Genomic DNA, 15,731 nt, shown 5'->3' on the forward strand with positions numbered 1-15,731 from the left:
CCCCTTAACCCAAACACTCCAAGGAGGATATTTCGTGACCCCGTATTTAAAGTGGACAAGGTTTATTAGTCAATGTTTTAATTACCCAGCGTCTTTAATAAAAATCTAATGTAATTTTTCATAGAAATGATCTGACATGAAAAGCAAATTTTATCAAAAAACTTTTTGATTATCTACAAGGAGTAAACCGCTGACAAATGTCTGTATACTAATGCCAAAGTAATGCCAAAAATACAAATTAAATACCAAAATTTCTCATATAATGCCCCACTAATGCCAAGCTGATTCCAATATAATACCACTAATACCACGAATAATATGTAACACATTTGTTTCACGAATTAACCTGTAACAATACTGGTAGGTACGTGCACAGATTTTTTCCTAGGTAACTTAAAAGTCGTTAAAAAGTCTAATTATATTTAAAGAAGATATAATTCCAACAAATTACATTATAAGGCCAATAATGCACAAGTAATACCATTAAAATTTTAGCGTTTTTAACTTGTGTAACATATTTCTTTAACGAATTAACCTGTAACAATAGTGGTAGGTACGCGCACAGATTTTTTCGCTAGGTAACTTATTAAGTCGTTAAACAGGCCTATAAAAGCTATAACAACATAGGTAACTAATATTTATAATTTAATTCGAGTTTTAATCTCAAATAATAAATGTTTTTACTGGTGTATTTCTGAAGTGTTCATTATTAAAAGTAGATATTCTTCAAGTTATGCGAAGTAATAAGTAATGTTTCCGGTGAGACCGCGTATATGTCACCGGATTCTGGTTAGTATAAAGACTTTTTCTATAGAAAGAGTTTTTTCTATATTTTCCTTTCAAAATAAGACTAATTTCTTCTTATTCTTTTAAATATTACAGTGTTTCTTTTTCCTAAAATGTTATACTTAATTTTCGCTTAAAATTAAAAAATCACAAATGGAGGAAAATATACGTTATTGAATAAAGTTTATACAAATCACTTTACCATAACAAAAAAGTAAAAACATGTCATGGCGGAAGATATTCAGGTGGCATTTCACACATTTATCTATTAAAATCGAGATTAAAATAATAAACTTGCGAACATGTTATACACGAGATAGAAAATTTCAGAATCGATTAATACGCAATACGCTACGCAGTCAACTTATTCCTATGCGCGGATGAGCGTCTTCAAGACTCTTCCTTCGGCCAGGGTCACGACGCCGTCGAAGAGGAATCGGCCTACGTTTGGCTAAACAGGCTGGACACGGAGTACGATATTGGCGAGTCTGACTATTTATAAAAATTTGCAAAGTAAAATATGTTGGAAAAATAATTAATCCATACATATATAAAAGCTCAAAGGGTTTTTTTGTTGCATCCATCCCGCCGAAACCGCTTTACCAATCTTGATGATTCTTTTTTTAAATGAAAAGTATATATGTGTAGATTTGTTATGAAGTATTTTTATAGTGCTTAATGGCTATTTCTTTGTATAAAACGACTAAATACTAAAACATACCTGAAAAACACCTACACACAATACCTCCAGAAATAAATTATTTGTCATTGTCAGTGGTGTGTCAGTTAGATTATATATAACGTTTTTAGATATTTTAGAGTGAGTTCATGCCGCCAGCTTTACATACATAAATATTAGCACAAAGGTTCGTTTAAACGACATTAGTGAATTAGCTACACAAAGCGATTTTAGGAATTCATCCTCTTAGAGAGTAAAATTATGTCGGAACAGTTTGTTGTATGAAAATTTCTTACTATTTGGTCTAGAAGAATGAAATCCTACAAAAAGAATTAGAAGAAATTTTTGAAATTCATTAACCAAATGGGTAAAGTTAGTAAAAATTTATATAAAACTTGGTGACCTCTGGATTATACACATAAAAATTGACACAAAGATAAAGCGAATTTATGAAATTTATACACTTAGGGAGTAGAATAGGGAATGAAAGTTTGCTGTACGAAAATGCAATACTATAACATTATAAACCAGACAGTATAAAATTTTATACAAGGGTTTATTTAGTGACATCATAAGGAAATATATCTTCCTCAATTATCCTTCAAAGAATAATAAATAACCTATAAAGAGAGTATTAGTGCTCTTAATAAATAAAAAAAAAGATGAAAAATAAAAAACATCTATGTTCACTAGCTCTCTATAAAGAAGTAAAAAATCATTTAAATCAATGCATGAACGATTCAAGGTGTAACGCGAACGTAGTCGCGGGAAAAAGCTAGTAATTTATTAAATTATTTTATTTAACTGATTTTCATTGAAAAGGAATTTTTGTAATTCGCCACTATATTAGTTAAAAATTAAGAAACTCATATCAAATTTAAGTTTTGCGATTTTGACTTATACTTTTTACAAAATCGGAACACATTTTAAAAGAAAAAAGCTTTTGATAATGAAATGTTTGTGTAGATTGACTACAAGTTGTATAACATAAATTTCTACGACCGGTCTACCTAGTGGTCTGCAGCATCGCCTTGTGGTGCAAACGTGGGCCTCTTAATCTGTTACGTGACGCACAACAGCCAAGAGAAACAGAAACGTGGCTAAGAATTTAGTAATTTAAAAAAAAGTCTTTTAGATACAGTAGTAGGTATTAAAAAGTTTTTTGTTTAAATGGGGTTTGCCTTTAACAGTTAAAAAATTATATCGTAAAGTGTAACTTTCCGTAAGAATTCTTTTTTTTTGCTTGCTTGTTTTACAGATAGGTGCGATCGCATTTATTATTGATAATGTATTATCGCAAATTATTATTGATAATGTTTTATTTAATTTTAACATTACTACTTTTTCAGTGAATCTTTAAATCTGTTGTTTTTTGTTAAGTTCGTTATTTAAACATATGTATGTAATACACTCATATTAACACTAATCATATTTTTACGTTTTTATTCATCATTTTCAATGCCCCCCCGGTTGCATCTTTGTAAAGGACTGTGAATTTTTTTTATTTAAAAACCGGTCAGTTTTTCGGAAAAAACTCTTAATTTTAATCGTATATTTTATTAGGTTCTTTTACATATTTTAAGATATTTTAAAAATTTATACAGGGTGTTTCATAAAGTATGATCATTGAGTAATCACGATTCTGCTTAAACTGCTTGACGTTTAAAGCTGATTTTTGGCAAACAGATTGGCTGCGGGGTGTAGAGGTTCAATATGGAGGGGTTTCTCGAATCTCAAATTCCAAGAGGGTGAAAAACGCCCCTTAAATATTACAATATTTTTGTTATTTAAAAAACAGTCTTTCGGGAAAACGCTTAGACACGCATAATTTATTTTGTTTTTTACATATTTTGAAACTTTTTAAAAAATCATACAGGGTGTTTCAAAAAGTTGGGCAATTGATTAACCACGATTCTGCTTAAACTGCTTGACGTAAAAAGCTTATTTTTGGCAAACGGATTTTTCAAATTCCAATGAGATGAAACTACCCCTCAAATATTAGTTATATAATAATATCGCCATATTGTTTTTTCTCATGCTGACATAAATGTGAGAAAATTTTTATCTAGTTTGTATGTTAATGGAAATTCTTGCTTTGCAGTATCATCACCATTACAAATGATTAATTCGACGCGAAAGAAGTCGCGGGTACACGCTAGTAAATATATATAATACTTTTGAAAAGATGAGGGTAAATTAAATATGAAAAGGTATACAGGGTGTAAAATAAAAAAAAATGAGTCATATTTGGAAAATTACAGCTCCCAGAATATAGTTAAGCCACTGGATTCTATGTGAAAAAATTCTATAGATTCCTTACCTTCTCAATAATTTATAATACCTTCTCAATAAGTTATAAGATAACCAAAACAGAAAGAGGGGAAAATCCAATATTTTAAAATTCGCCTTGTATTTCAAGAACTAAGAGGGTTAAGACAAATCTGTGTGTAGCATATTTAATTCCATCAAAAAGGAACTTGTTAATGTAAAAACTGCATATTATAATAATTAATTCGTACCTATTCGTAATCAAAAAATTCCATAAAATACACGATAATAGGACACCCTGTACTCCAAAACAAATGAACGTAGTTTATATCAAACTTTATGATTTGATAAATATTTTGCATATCTAAAATTCATGTTTATTCTAATTTTCTATTTTACTGTTAATTTTTAGTTAAATTGGCAGAATAAACGATATTAATGATTTTTAATATATTTTTATAGTATATAGGGGAAATAAAAGACCACACTTTAAAAACATTTTTAATGATTTGAAAATGTCCTGTCCATTATTATTTTATTATTATTTTTTAATATTGTGTAATTATAATTATTTAGATAAGTAAATTTCGAAAACAAATCTAATTTTTGAGTAATAACATTTCTTGATTGTACTAGTCTAGTTGCCTTATGAAATGAATGGCTTGTTGGTCTTTCTAATGTTTTTTTTTGTTTAACGTTCTACTTCTCTACATGTCCCATCTTCTGCCAGCTCTAAAGGTTTCTTGCAGGGAGGTAGAATTATTGGCCTATAATTTCTCTTAAAAAAAAAAAAAAAAATATATATATATATATATATATATATATATATATATATATATATATATATATATATATATATATATATATATATATATATATATATATATATATATATATATATATATATATATATATATATATATATACCGGGTGCGTGACAAAAGTGACTCACCGCTATAACATTTTTATTTTTTAGATAAAAAAACGAGATTTGGTATGTTACAAATTAGACCTAAATTAGGATTGATTGACGTATTCAATTATTTTTGGTCACTTCCTGTTTAACTGAAAATAACTACAACTTTTGATTTTTAAATGACACCCTCGTTATTTTTTTACTTTATTCTATAGACGCTTTGACGATGACACTCTGAATGAATAAATATCATGTGTCAACTTTTCATATTTTCGTATATTGGCTTATTTGAAATTGTATCATGCGGTTTATAACGATAATTTGACTCAAAATACGTGTGCGGTACCAAATTATTCGTAAATAATTTTTTAAATATGCTAATAAGCCACCCTTGTCCCATTTCAAAAAATGAGATATCATTAAAAAACGATTTGGGCATTTTTAAACCGGCCAAGAAAAGACACAAAAAACATTAGATGACCAAATCTATTTTGTTCAAGGCTTTTTGATTAAAAATTAGTGTTTTTAACATAGTCATAGCACTCTAGTTTGAAATTTAAAAGACGACTTTTTTATAAGCGTAATTGTCAAAAGTTTACATATAATATGTCATTCTATTCGTTCTATTCATGGTATCCTTTGCTATCGAATAAAGTAAAAATATACCTGGGGTGCCATTTAAAATTCAAAAGTTGTAGTCATTTCCGGTGAAACAGGAAGTGACCAAAAACAATTGAATGCGTCAATCAATCCTAATTTATGTCATATCTATACTAATATACCAATTCGTTTTTTATCTGAAAAAATAAAAAAAGTTATAGGGGTGAGCCACTTTTAAGGCGCACTCGGTATTGTATACTGAAATCTATAATAACGCTATAATGTTTTCATTTTAGTTGTTCCGACATTTAACTGATTATAACTTTTTTGTTTTTAGAAATCGACTATTTACTTAAAAATTAAATTGTAGGGTTTTTAGTCCAGTTTCTAGAGTGTATTGGATACCATATTTTTATTTGATTTCAAACATTATCCCATACGCTCTTTTCCTTTATCAGTTTTAACAAAATGCGATAAAATATACATCAATGTTAATTATGTTTATTCATATCAAGGTAGTTGCCATATCATTGATTACACATTTATACGATATGAAACTCTTAAAAAGGGATGTATGATATATTTTTGAAATCAATAAGAAATGTGCTATTTAATACAACTTCTAATATAGACAGTTGCCAACTTGACAGTGGTTAAAAAAAGGTTAAAAAGCCATTGTCAAGATGTCAAGTTGTTTACGATTAAAAAGTCGTGTTGGTACAAAAATAAATAATTAACAGTATTTTCGGAGTACACATTTTAATCAGGTTTTCTTTATTCTTTTTGTTTTTTGCTACTTCTTGATTCTGAGATGTTAGACAATTTACACTGACAAACTGGTTTTTGTCTGGATTCTATGCAGTGGAATTTTACAAAAAATAACTTTTTTGTTTTATAGATTTCTATTTCAGTTGCGAAATACCCACAATTTTTTTAAGAACCAAGTTATAGACATTATTTAGTTACTTACCTCTTTTGGACCTTGAGTTACAGTAGCTGGGACACTTTCGATGTTATCTACCATTATCAGAAAAAAGCACATTACTAAAAGGCAATACTTCCCATCAGTCATCTTGTCTTCTTTTATGGAGGACTACATACCGCAAACTAAATTTAAAAATTAGTTACTATCATTTATATTATATGATCTTGGTCATGTGGACATTAATTACTTCACCGTTGTGCTTTTTCTAAACATTTAATTAAAAATATAAAAATAGATTTTTATGTTAGTGTTGTCATATGTTTTCTTGGTAAAATACTAATAAATAAGGATTATGCGTATCTATTAATGATAAATAAAACCGATTATATATACCTAGTGTGTCAAAAAAAGAGATGATATACCATGCACTACAAACCGATGCTAAGTTTGTTCGTGAAATAAACGTTCAGAGTTTTTTAGAAAAAATTAAAGATTTCAGTTAACGTCTCCTTTTTGCTGCCAGGGCTAATCTGGACGGGGCCTACTTTGTTTACACGGAATTCGAACCGCGGTCATCGGTCATATCATGGTCAGTGACCTACCGACTTAGGAAGTGTCTAAATCAAAGAGGGCTGGTAAATGAAAACCATTGATAATTTTAGCGAGGTCAATCTGTAGAAGTTATTTACTAAAATTGAAATAGAACTTAAAATTAATACTAATAATTATAAAAACATTAAAAAAGGATAGAAGTTTCCAGAGATATATCTATTTTTCTCTAATTTTAAACTATGCCTACTATTTAAAATACTTTTTACTCAGTATAAAAGTAAAATACAACGTTTTTAATGCCAACTGGTAGTAAGCAATAGTCCTCACAATAGGAATTGACCTCAAATCCAAGGGGGCAATAGAGAAAGAGAGACATATCCTCTATTATAGATACGGGACAACACCGTATCTAAGGAGATACCAAGTTAAAGAGGTGGAGAAAATCGAGACAGATCTTCCAGCCTCACGGGTACCTCAGCCGGAAGCAAGCTCCTCGACTGTGCAGAGCACGGAGGGCCAAACTCCAACCGTGGAAGGGTGTGTACCGGTTGTGTATGTGGTAGAAATAAAAAGTAAACGCTACAGACAACATAGAATAAAACGATAAAACGTAAAAATATGTACAATTGAATTAGTAATTGGTTGCTTTAAACCAAAGTGTAGCTTTTTAGATACCTATATTTTAGATATATATCCCGATCTTTCCAGAAAATCAAAAAGTTTTGGTTGCTCATTTGTAGAAAAAATAACTGACATGTCTGACGAAAGATTGCAGGCCTCTCTTAGGTTAATTAACTGACTACATTCCTTAAGGATATGTTTGACAGTTAAAGGATTACTACATTTATCACATAGGTCCTTAAGCAAAAATGATGAGAAAACGGTGGTTGGTCCTTAAAAAAAAATTGATGAGAAAACATAACATGAGTCTGTTAATTACTACGGCTTTGCGACGATCATAACTCGATGTGGAGAAACCATAGAAGAATGTCTTTTAGATATTACAAGAGTTTGTTAGGTTCCTCCAGAAGATCCCACTCCAGTTGAACCAGGGATTTGCACAGTCGGGCGATTTTTGTGAGCAGACAACCCGTGGAATAAACTGATAACCTATCTGTACATGTGTATGATGGGTTATAGACTGTGTGATGACTCAAGGAAGGGGGGCACAATAGATCTTTAAGGTCGCAGTGATTAACCCCCCCTCTCACTCATTCTCCATTCTGGTACTAAGCGCCGTTAAACAATAAAGAAGAGTACGAAATGATGTTTAGTTCTTGACCTCGCCAAAATTCATCGTTTGCATTCCCCAACCGTCTTTGACGCCATTTAATCATATCGTACGGTATAATAATGGGTTGGTAACAGGGTAACTGAAAATGAATAAATTAATTGCTGCGTTTCAGTTGGTTAGGTCAAACAATGAACGAATGTTACTAAGTGTCATGATGTTTGCCGACAATACATGAAACGACTAGGCCTTTAGGGGATTTCAGTATATTAACGCCGATATTAGTACAAAATGCATTTTCTAACTTTTTATCATATGGGGCCGGTTTAAATTAGGTACCCAAAGCAATCGAATAATGGGCTCTTTCACAAAAAATAAAATACCCAATTCAGGGACAAAATCTGAAATAGAAGACTATTTTCAGTATATTTATCCATAAAAATAGTTCCATGACATTGAATAATTTTTTATAGGCCCTTTTTAATTGCTTTGGTAATTAATCATTTTAAAGTGCCAATTGATGACGTATGAAAAATACGCCCAATCACATTGCAAAACCGTGCTCGTGCACTATGCAGCCAACAACTGGCAACATTGCGATTTGATTTGACGTGCATGTTGAATAATAAATTTGAGGTTAAATTTTTCGTTTACTCCGTTTGTGAAAGCTCGTAATCAAATTTTAAGTTTTAAATTGTTATTTTTTGATAATTTGTTCCATCATGGTCGTACCAGAACCTGGATTCGAAAAGGCGTCATCTGATAACCTTCCAAAAGTTGACACCCAAATGGTTCTTTTTTTCTTCTTCTTTTTTTTATGATGGCTCTGCTACAAGGCAACCGCCAGCTCAATTTGGGAGTGACCAAGATGTTGACTGGCTCTAAACCATATCAAGGCCACTGATTCTTATCTGAGTAAAATGTATAATGGGTAAATTTTAATATAACTAACTTCTATGAAGGTAACCTGTGACCTGTGACTGTAAAATGTTATTATTATTATTTATTAAATATATAAATGACGTGCTGAAAGGAAGATTATATCACACACAAAGGCACATAGGATAGAGGTCACACAAACAGACTGCATTCGGAAACTGAAACAAAAAGAAAATAAAAAATAGAAAGTTGAGCATTATAATTTAATTCTATTAATGTTTAAAAATATCATAATAGTTTCTATTAATTTTTCACTTGGCTTAGACAAAACTGTAAATATTGATAGTGGAGTAGGAAAATTCATTTCAATAAATTTTTGATATAAATCCAAATTAAACAAAAAATTTATAGGACATTCTAAAAAGATATGATTTAGGTCTTCAACAGAGCCACACTCACAGAATGGATCTTCCTTCACTTTAATTTTATATAAATGGTTTTTTGTTAAGCAATGGCCTGTACGCATTCTAATTAACGTTGTAATATGTCTTCTATCTATATACTGGAAATTTTTAAACCATTGTTTATCTGGGAAGATTGTTTGTATATTAAAATACACATGCTTTTTTCCTTTCATACGAGATTTCCAATTTTCCTTATAATTACACAAAATATCAGTTTTAATTGAATTAAAAATATCTATTGAATCCATCTCCATAGATTTCGGAATATTTAAATCTTTTCCAATATTAGCCAACAAATCTGCCTCTGTATTTCACAAGATATTGGAATGACCTGGAATCCAGGCAATCCTGATGTCAAAACCATTAGAATTTGCTAAACAAATTAAACGTTTGGTTCTTAAGGTCCAATAATCACCAGATGCTTTAAAGAGATTTTTACTAATTTTTTGAAAAATTTTAAATGGGTTAGCATGGTGGGTTAGGTTACAAGTGCATCAAAATATCGATATCTGATTGACAGCGTGTTATCTAAAAGCTGCACAAGTTCATTTTCACTGAAGTTTATTAAGATAACACGATGGAAAGCAAAATTTATCTCGTGAAAATAAATAAAATAATACTCTTTGAATCTAAGTTGATTTATTAAACGTTCTCTAACCCAGTGTGAGTTCATCGGGGGACTCACAATCTTTTCAAATTATTTATTTCAAAAAATAATTTTTGTTAAATGTGGCAACATGTTTCGGGAATAGTTGCTTTTGTCATTTGGACCTGATGATGGCAAGTAACTCCCGTAATTGTCGAAACTACTTGACCTATGAGTCCCCTTCCCCTCGCTAGAGGTTTTGCATTTAAGTTGATTTATGTTAAAAGATTAAATAATGCATTTTTTACCTTATTTATGTAACCTAAGAATTTAATATGTTATATTTTTAGAAAGCTCATAACAATGCAAATAAAATATAAAAAATTAATTTACAGTTTATTTTTTAGATAAACGGGTAGAAAAAACGATATCAATGATTTTTAATATATTTTTATAGGGAAAATGAAAGAACCACATTTTAAATATATCTTTAATTTCAAAATATCCTGTCCATTTTTTTTCATAATTTAATACTATGCAATATAATATTTTTTTAATATATCATAATTATAATTACTTTTACATTTTCTTTTTGAGTAATCAAATTTCTTCATGGTACCTCATCTAGTTGCCTCATGAAATGAATGGTTTGTTGGTCTTTGTAATGTTATTTTTGTTTAACGTTCTACTTCTCTACATGTCCCATCTTCTGCCAGCTCTAAAGGTTTCTTGCAAAGAGGTAAAATTATGGGCCGAATTAGAGGAAGTATACTCTAAAAAAGAAAAAAAATTATATTGTATATTGAAAACTACACTCACCGGCACGAAAAACGCGGGGCACCTTAAAATTTTCGTGTATTTTAAAGTTTTATATGTTGTGTTTTAGTGGACCGATTTTGATTATTTTTTAAGCAATTTGTAGCTAAATTATTTGACTTTTTAGTGTCTCTTTCTAATTTAATAATGAAAGTTTTCTCTGTCAATTATACGAGGGTAAAAAAAAATTAATATTATGTGAAAGTTTGAAACACCCTGTGAAGTACGTTATTAAAGCAATGAATTTAAAAATAATTTTGTCATCTAGGGGTATTTCTTTTCGATAGTGTGTTTTTTGGTTCATCTCAATTGCTTAATTTTCTTTGGAGATATTCGCTTTAAAAGAAAACATTTTCTGGTATTTTTACATTAAAACCATAGTTCTGCTTTTGGTTCTAGTCAACAGACATAAAATAGTATTTATGATTCATGTAATGTCACTGTCTTTGAAAAATCATATTATTCTTGTCTTGGGCAGTTACTCTAGCAGACATGGTTTTAAGCCCAAAAGTTCATCTCTATCATGATCAATTAAGGCAGCAATTGCCGATACGTCAGAACTCAAAACAATCTCTACTAGAGTAAACGTCAATAAATAATTATAATAATATGATTTTTCAATGATAGTGACATTACATAAAAAATAAACACTATTTTATAAGTGTGTTGAAGAGGACCCAAAAGCAATGCTTTCAATGTTAAAATTGCTGTAAATCGTTACCGCTTTATTCAAAAGAGAAAATCTCTAATAAAGATAAAGCTATATATTTAGATGAATCAAAAAAACAACTATCGAGAAAAGACGTACCTAGATGATGAAGTAATTTTTAAATTCCTCGCTTTGTTAGTATATTCCAGTATTTTGGTGAAAGTTTGAAACACCCCTTCAAACTTTCACCAAAAGATCAACATTCTGTTTTTCCTCGTATAATTGACAGATGGGAAAATTCATTTTTAATTTAGAAAGAGATACTGAAAAGTAAAATAATTTAGCTACAAATTCCTTAAAAAATCATCAAAATCAGCCCACTAAAATGAAATGTATTAGACGTTAAAATACATGAAAATTTTAAGCTGCCCGTTTTTCGTGCCGGTGAGTGTATAATCACAGGTTTGGTTTGGTTTGGTTTTCCGATATTTAACTGACTATAACTTTTTTATTTTTTGAAGATAGGACATTCTATTTTTATACATTTATATGGAACTAGCGTGTACTAGCGACTTCGTTCGCGTCGAATTAATCATTTGTAATGGTGATGATAAAGCAAAGCAAGAATTTTCATTAACATACAAACTGGATAAAATTTTCTCACATTTATGTCAGCATGAGAAAAAAACAATATTGCGATATTATTATATAACTTGGTAATATTTGAGAGGTAGTTTCATCTCGTTGGAATTTGACTTTCAAAACATCCGTTTGCCAAAAATATGTTTTTTACGTCAAGCAGTTTAAGCGGAATCGTGGTTAAGAAATTACCCAACTTTTTGGAACACCGTGTATGATTTTTTAAAGAAATCCAAATATGTAAAAAAGCCAAATAAATTATGCTTGTCCAAGCGTTTTCCCGAACTAACCGTTTTTTAAATAACAAATATTGTAATATTTGAGGGACGTTTTCACCATCTTGGAATTTGAGATTCGAGAAACCCTTCCTTATCGAACCTCTACACCCCGCAGTCAATCCGTTTACCAAAAATCAGCTTTAAACGTCGAGCAGTTTAAGCAGAATCGTGATTACTCAATGGTCATATTTTATGAAACACCCTGTATAAATTTATAAAAAAGCTTAAGATATGTAAAACAACAAAATAAAATATACGTGTTTAAGAGTTTTTTCCGAAAAACTCACCGGTTTTTAAATAAAAAATATTTTAATATTTGAGGGATAGTTTCACCCGCTTAGAATTCGAGTTTCGAAAAATCCCTTCTTATCGAACCTCTACACCCTAAAGTCAATCTGTTTTCCAAAAATCAGCTTTTTACGTCAAGCGCTTTAAGCAGGATCGTGATTAATCAATGACCTGATTTTTGGAAACACCCTGTATACATTTTTAAAAAATCTTAAAATATGTAAAAAAAAACAAAATAAAATATACGGGTTTAAGCGTTTTTTCGAAAACTTGACCGTGTTTTAAATAAAAAATATTGTAATATTTGAGGGGTGGTTTCACCCTCTTGGAACTGGAATTTCGAAAAATCCCTTCTTATCGAACCTCTACACCCTAGAATCAATCTGTATGCCAAAATTGAGCTTCTTACGTTGAGTGGTTTGAGCAGGATCGTGATTAATCAGTATGTCAGTCACTTAAGGATTTTATATATTAGTATAGATTTGAATGAGACTAACAACAAGGGCTGTTTGAAATCAGAAAGAAATGTGCTGTTTAATACAACTTCTTATGTATATGTCACGGTTAAAGTCCGATGTCCGGTTAATGTCGACATTAACAGGTTAATGTTTTTTTTTTGCTTGTTTTGTTGTATGTTATTCTCGAGATTAATCGGGTAATGTCGATACTAACCGAATATCGGACCTTAACCGTAACATATACACTGTCTTTTGTATATGAAAGAAATGTGCTATCTTATGCAATAATTGACACATTGACAATGGCTAAAAATCATTGTCAAGGTGTCAACTTGTTTACGACTAAAAAGTCGTGACAGTACAAAAATAAATAATTAATAGTTTTCTGAGAGTAATTAACATTTACATATTTTAAACAGTTTTTCTTTATTCTTTTTGATTTTTTGCTTCTTTTGTCCCATTAGTAAGCATTTTTGTTGGTTAGGCAATTTATTTACGAGCAAAGACAACAAAAAATATCTTTGTTTCTTTAGTTTTATGTTTCAGTAGCGAAATACTCAGAAGTTTTTTAAGAATTAAATCAGCAGAAAGTTATAAACATTATTTAGTTACTTACTTCAATTGGACTTTGAGTTACAGTCGCTGGGGCATTTTCGATGTTATCTATCATTATCAGAAAAAAACACATTACCAAAAGGCAGTACTTCACACAAGCCATCTTGTTCTGTTTTATGGAGGACTACATACCGCAAACTAGATTTAAAAATTAGTTACTCTCATTTTATATAAATATTTCATCTCTATTAACAGGAAATACCTACATTAATTACTTCATAATTCTGCTTTTTCTTAACATTTAATTAAAAATAGATAAAAATAGAATTAAATTCATACTCAATAATATTTTTTCTTAGTAAAATACAAATAAATAAGTATTATACGTATCAATTAAAGATGAATAAAACCGATAATATACCGGGTGGTGCAGAGGCGTTGGAAACAGGGAATCCCATACAAATTTTGAACTGTCTAAGTATTGGCTCCCCTACTAATTTTACAACGACGCCGTAAATAATTTTTTTAAAGGATTGCGTATATTGAATACACATGCGAAATTTGAACAATTTTGGACATCCGATTTTAAGTAATTTAAGAAAAACTATTTGAAAATTAAAACTATAATAACTAAAATAAATCTGTAAGAGCGAGTAAGAAAAATATAATATTTTTTGTTTGTTTATATAGCATAATATATGAATGGTGTTAATATCTATTTAATATTCAAACAACATAAACAAAAGAAGCTAAACTCACCTTAGATGCCGGGACACTTGTGTAATGCTCTCACTCTATGATCACGCAATTTGCAATCTATAAAAATAAAATATACTTGAGCATCACTGGAAAACGCACATGATCACATCACCATAATCGAGTATATAAAATAGTTAAATATTTTTGTTGTTCCGTAGCTAAGCGACAAGGCGTCTGTCCCACACGCAAAAGGGATGGCCACAAAGCGACATAGCATAATGTTGTTGTTCCGCAGCTAAGCGACAAGGCGTCTGTCCCACACGCAAAAGGGATGGCCACAAAGCGACATAGCATAATGTTGTTGTTCCGCAGCTAAGCGACAAGGCGTCTGTCCCACACGCAAAAGGGATGGCCACAAAGCGACATAGCTTAATATTGTTGTTAAACAATTTGGGTCATACGTAAAAATATAAAACACTCCAAAATAATAATACTAAATACCATTTGATAATTTGCCAGGTATTATAAATCACACCCAATAAATATTACTAAAATACTCTTTGATAAATAGCTGTCCATTACGTATCTATAATAAATAACACTAAAACACTCTTTGATAAACATCTATCTTTTAACTAAACTATATTAAAATGCCCTTTGATAAACACTTGTCTACTATAAAACACACACACAGAAAAGTAATACTAAAATACCCTTCTCTATCTACTACTAAAGCTCAATAACTGTTAACTGAATAATATTAAACTACTCTCATACAAATCCCAGTAATGCCCGTGAGTGAACAAAATACACTCACCTGTATAATACTTCATTCCTTCTATTCAGTCCCAGAAATATTTTCCACACAATTATAATCTGAATTTAATATTTTTTGATAAATGGCGACGTCAGTCAAAATAATCATCAACAATGCAAACCGCATCGTCTAGGAAACGACATTTTATACATGCGGTCAAGAAAAGTCAATTAGAGATTAAAATAAAATATTATTTCTTAAAATAACACAATTTAATATAAACAATTTTTAACGGAAAACAAGACTCTTACAAATCTATTTTTAAAGTAAAACTATAGTAAAACTGAATAGCTAACACTGCAAAACCAGGCAATACCTTAAGTTGTCAATTTATTATTTTGTCAATGTCAAATTAAAATATTAACCGTAAGGTACTATAACCAATGGCACAACTAGGGAGGGGCCGGGGGGGGCTTAGGTGAGGCCTAGGCGAGGGCCTAGGTGACTGGTATGAGTCTTTTAAAATTGGTTTTAATCTAAATATATACTATCTTATAGTGACCTAAGCCCCCCAGAAGACTTGAGCCCCCTTAGAAGCCTGTATCTAGTTGCGCAACTGCTATAACGTAGTGGTCCAAATAGCTCGCAACAAATTACATTTGAAAATAATAAAATCATAGGTTGACAATTTAAGGTTTGTTGACAT

At 30.3% G+C, this 15,731-nt stretch overlaps 4 long non-coding RNA genes across 4 annotated transcripts; all 4 read right to left on the reverse strand.

Moving 5' to 3' along the window:
* Positions 1–4,408: 4,408 nt before the first annotated feature.
* LOC115890330 lies at positions 4,409–6,430 on the reverse strand. Its single transcript, XR_004051624.1, has 2 exons — positions 6,220–6,430; positions 4,409–4,511 (listed from the first exon to the last, which is right to left on the reverse strand). It is a non-coding gene; the product is annotated as an uncharacterized LOC115890330 (long non-coding RNA).
* Positions 6,431–8,766: 2,336 nt separating this feature from the next.
* On the reverse strand, positions 8,767–9,898 carry LOC115890299. The gene is made up of 2 exons (XR_004051619.1): positions 9,296–9,898; positions 8,767–9,054 (listed from the first exon to the last, which is right to left on the reverse strand). It is a non-coding gene; the product is annotated as an uncharacterized LOC115890299 (long non-coding RNA).
* Positions 9,899–10,408: 510 nt separating this feature from the next.
* LOC115890297 lies at positions 10,409–13,784 on the reverse strand. The gene is made up of 2 exons (XR_004051617.1): positions 13,631–13,784; positions 10,409–10,659 (listed from the first exon to the last, which is right to left on the reverse strand). It is a non-coding gene; the product is annotated as an uncharacterized LOC115890297 (long non-coding RNA).
* Positions 13,785–14,328: 544 nt separating this feature from the next.
* Positions 14,329–15,269, reverse strand: LOC115890298. Its single transcript, XR_004051618.1, has 2 exons — positions 15,086–15,269; positions 14,329–14,385 (listed from the first exon to the last, which is right to left on the reverse strand). It is a non-coding gene; the product is annotated as an uncharacterized LOC115890298 (long non-coding RNA).
* Between the last annotated feature and the right edge of the window lie 462 nt (positions 15,270–15,731).

The sequence above is a fragment of the Sitophilus oryzae genome, unplaced genomic scaffold, assembly GCF_002938485.1.
Source record: "Sitophilus oryzae breed Bouriz unplaced genomic scaffold, Soryzae_2.0 scaffold_860_pilon_pilon, whole genome shotgun sequence".
In the NCBI taxonomy this organism is placed as follows: Eukaryota; Metazoa; Arthropoda; class Insecta; order Coleoptera; family Curculionidae; genus Sitophilus; species Sitophilus oryzae.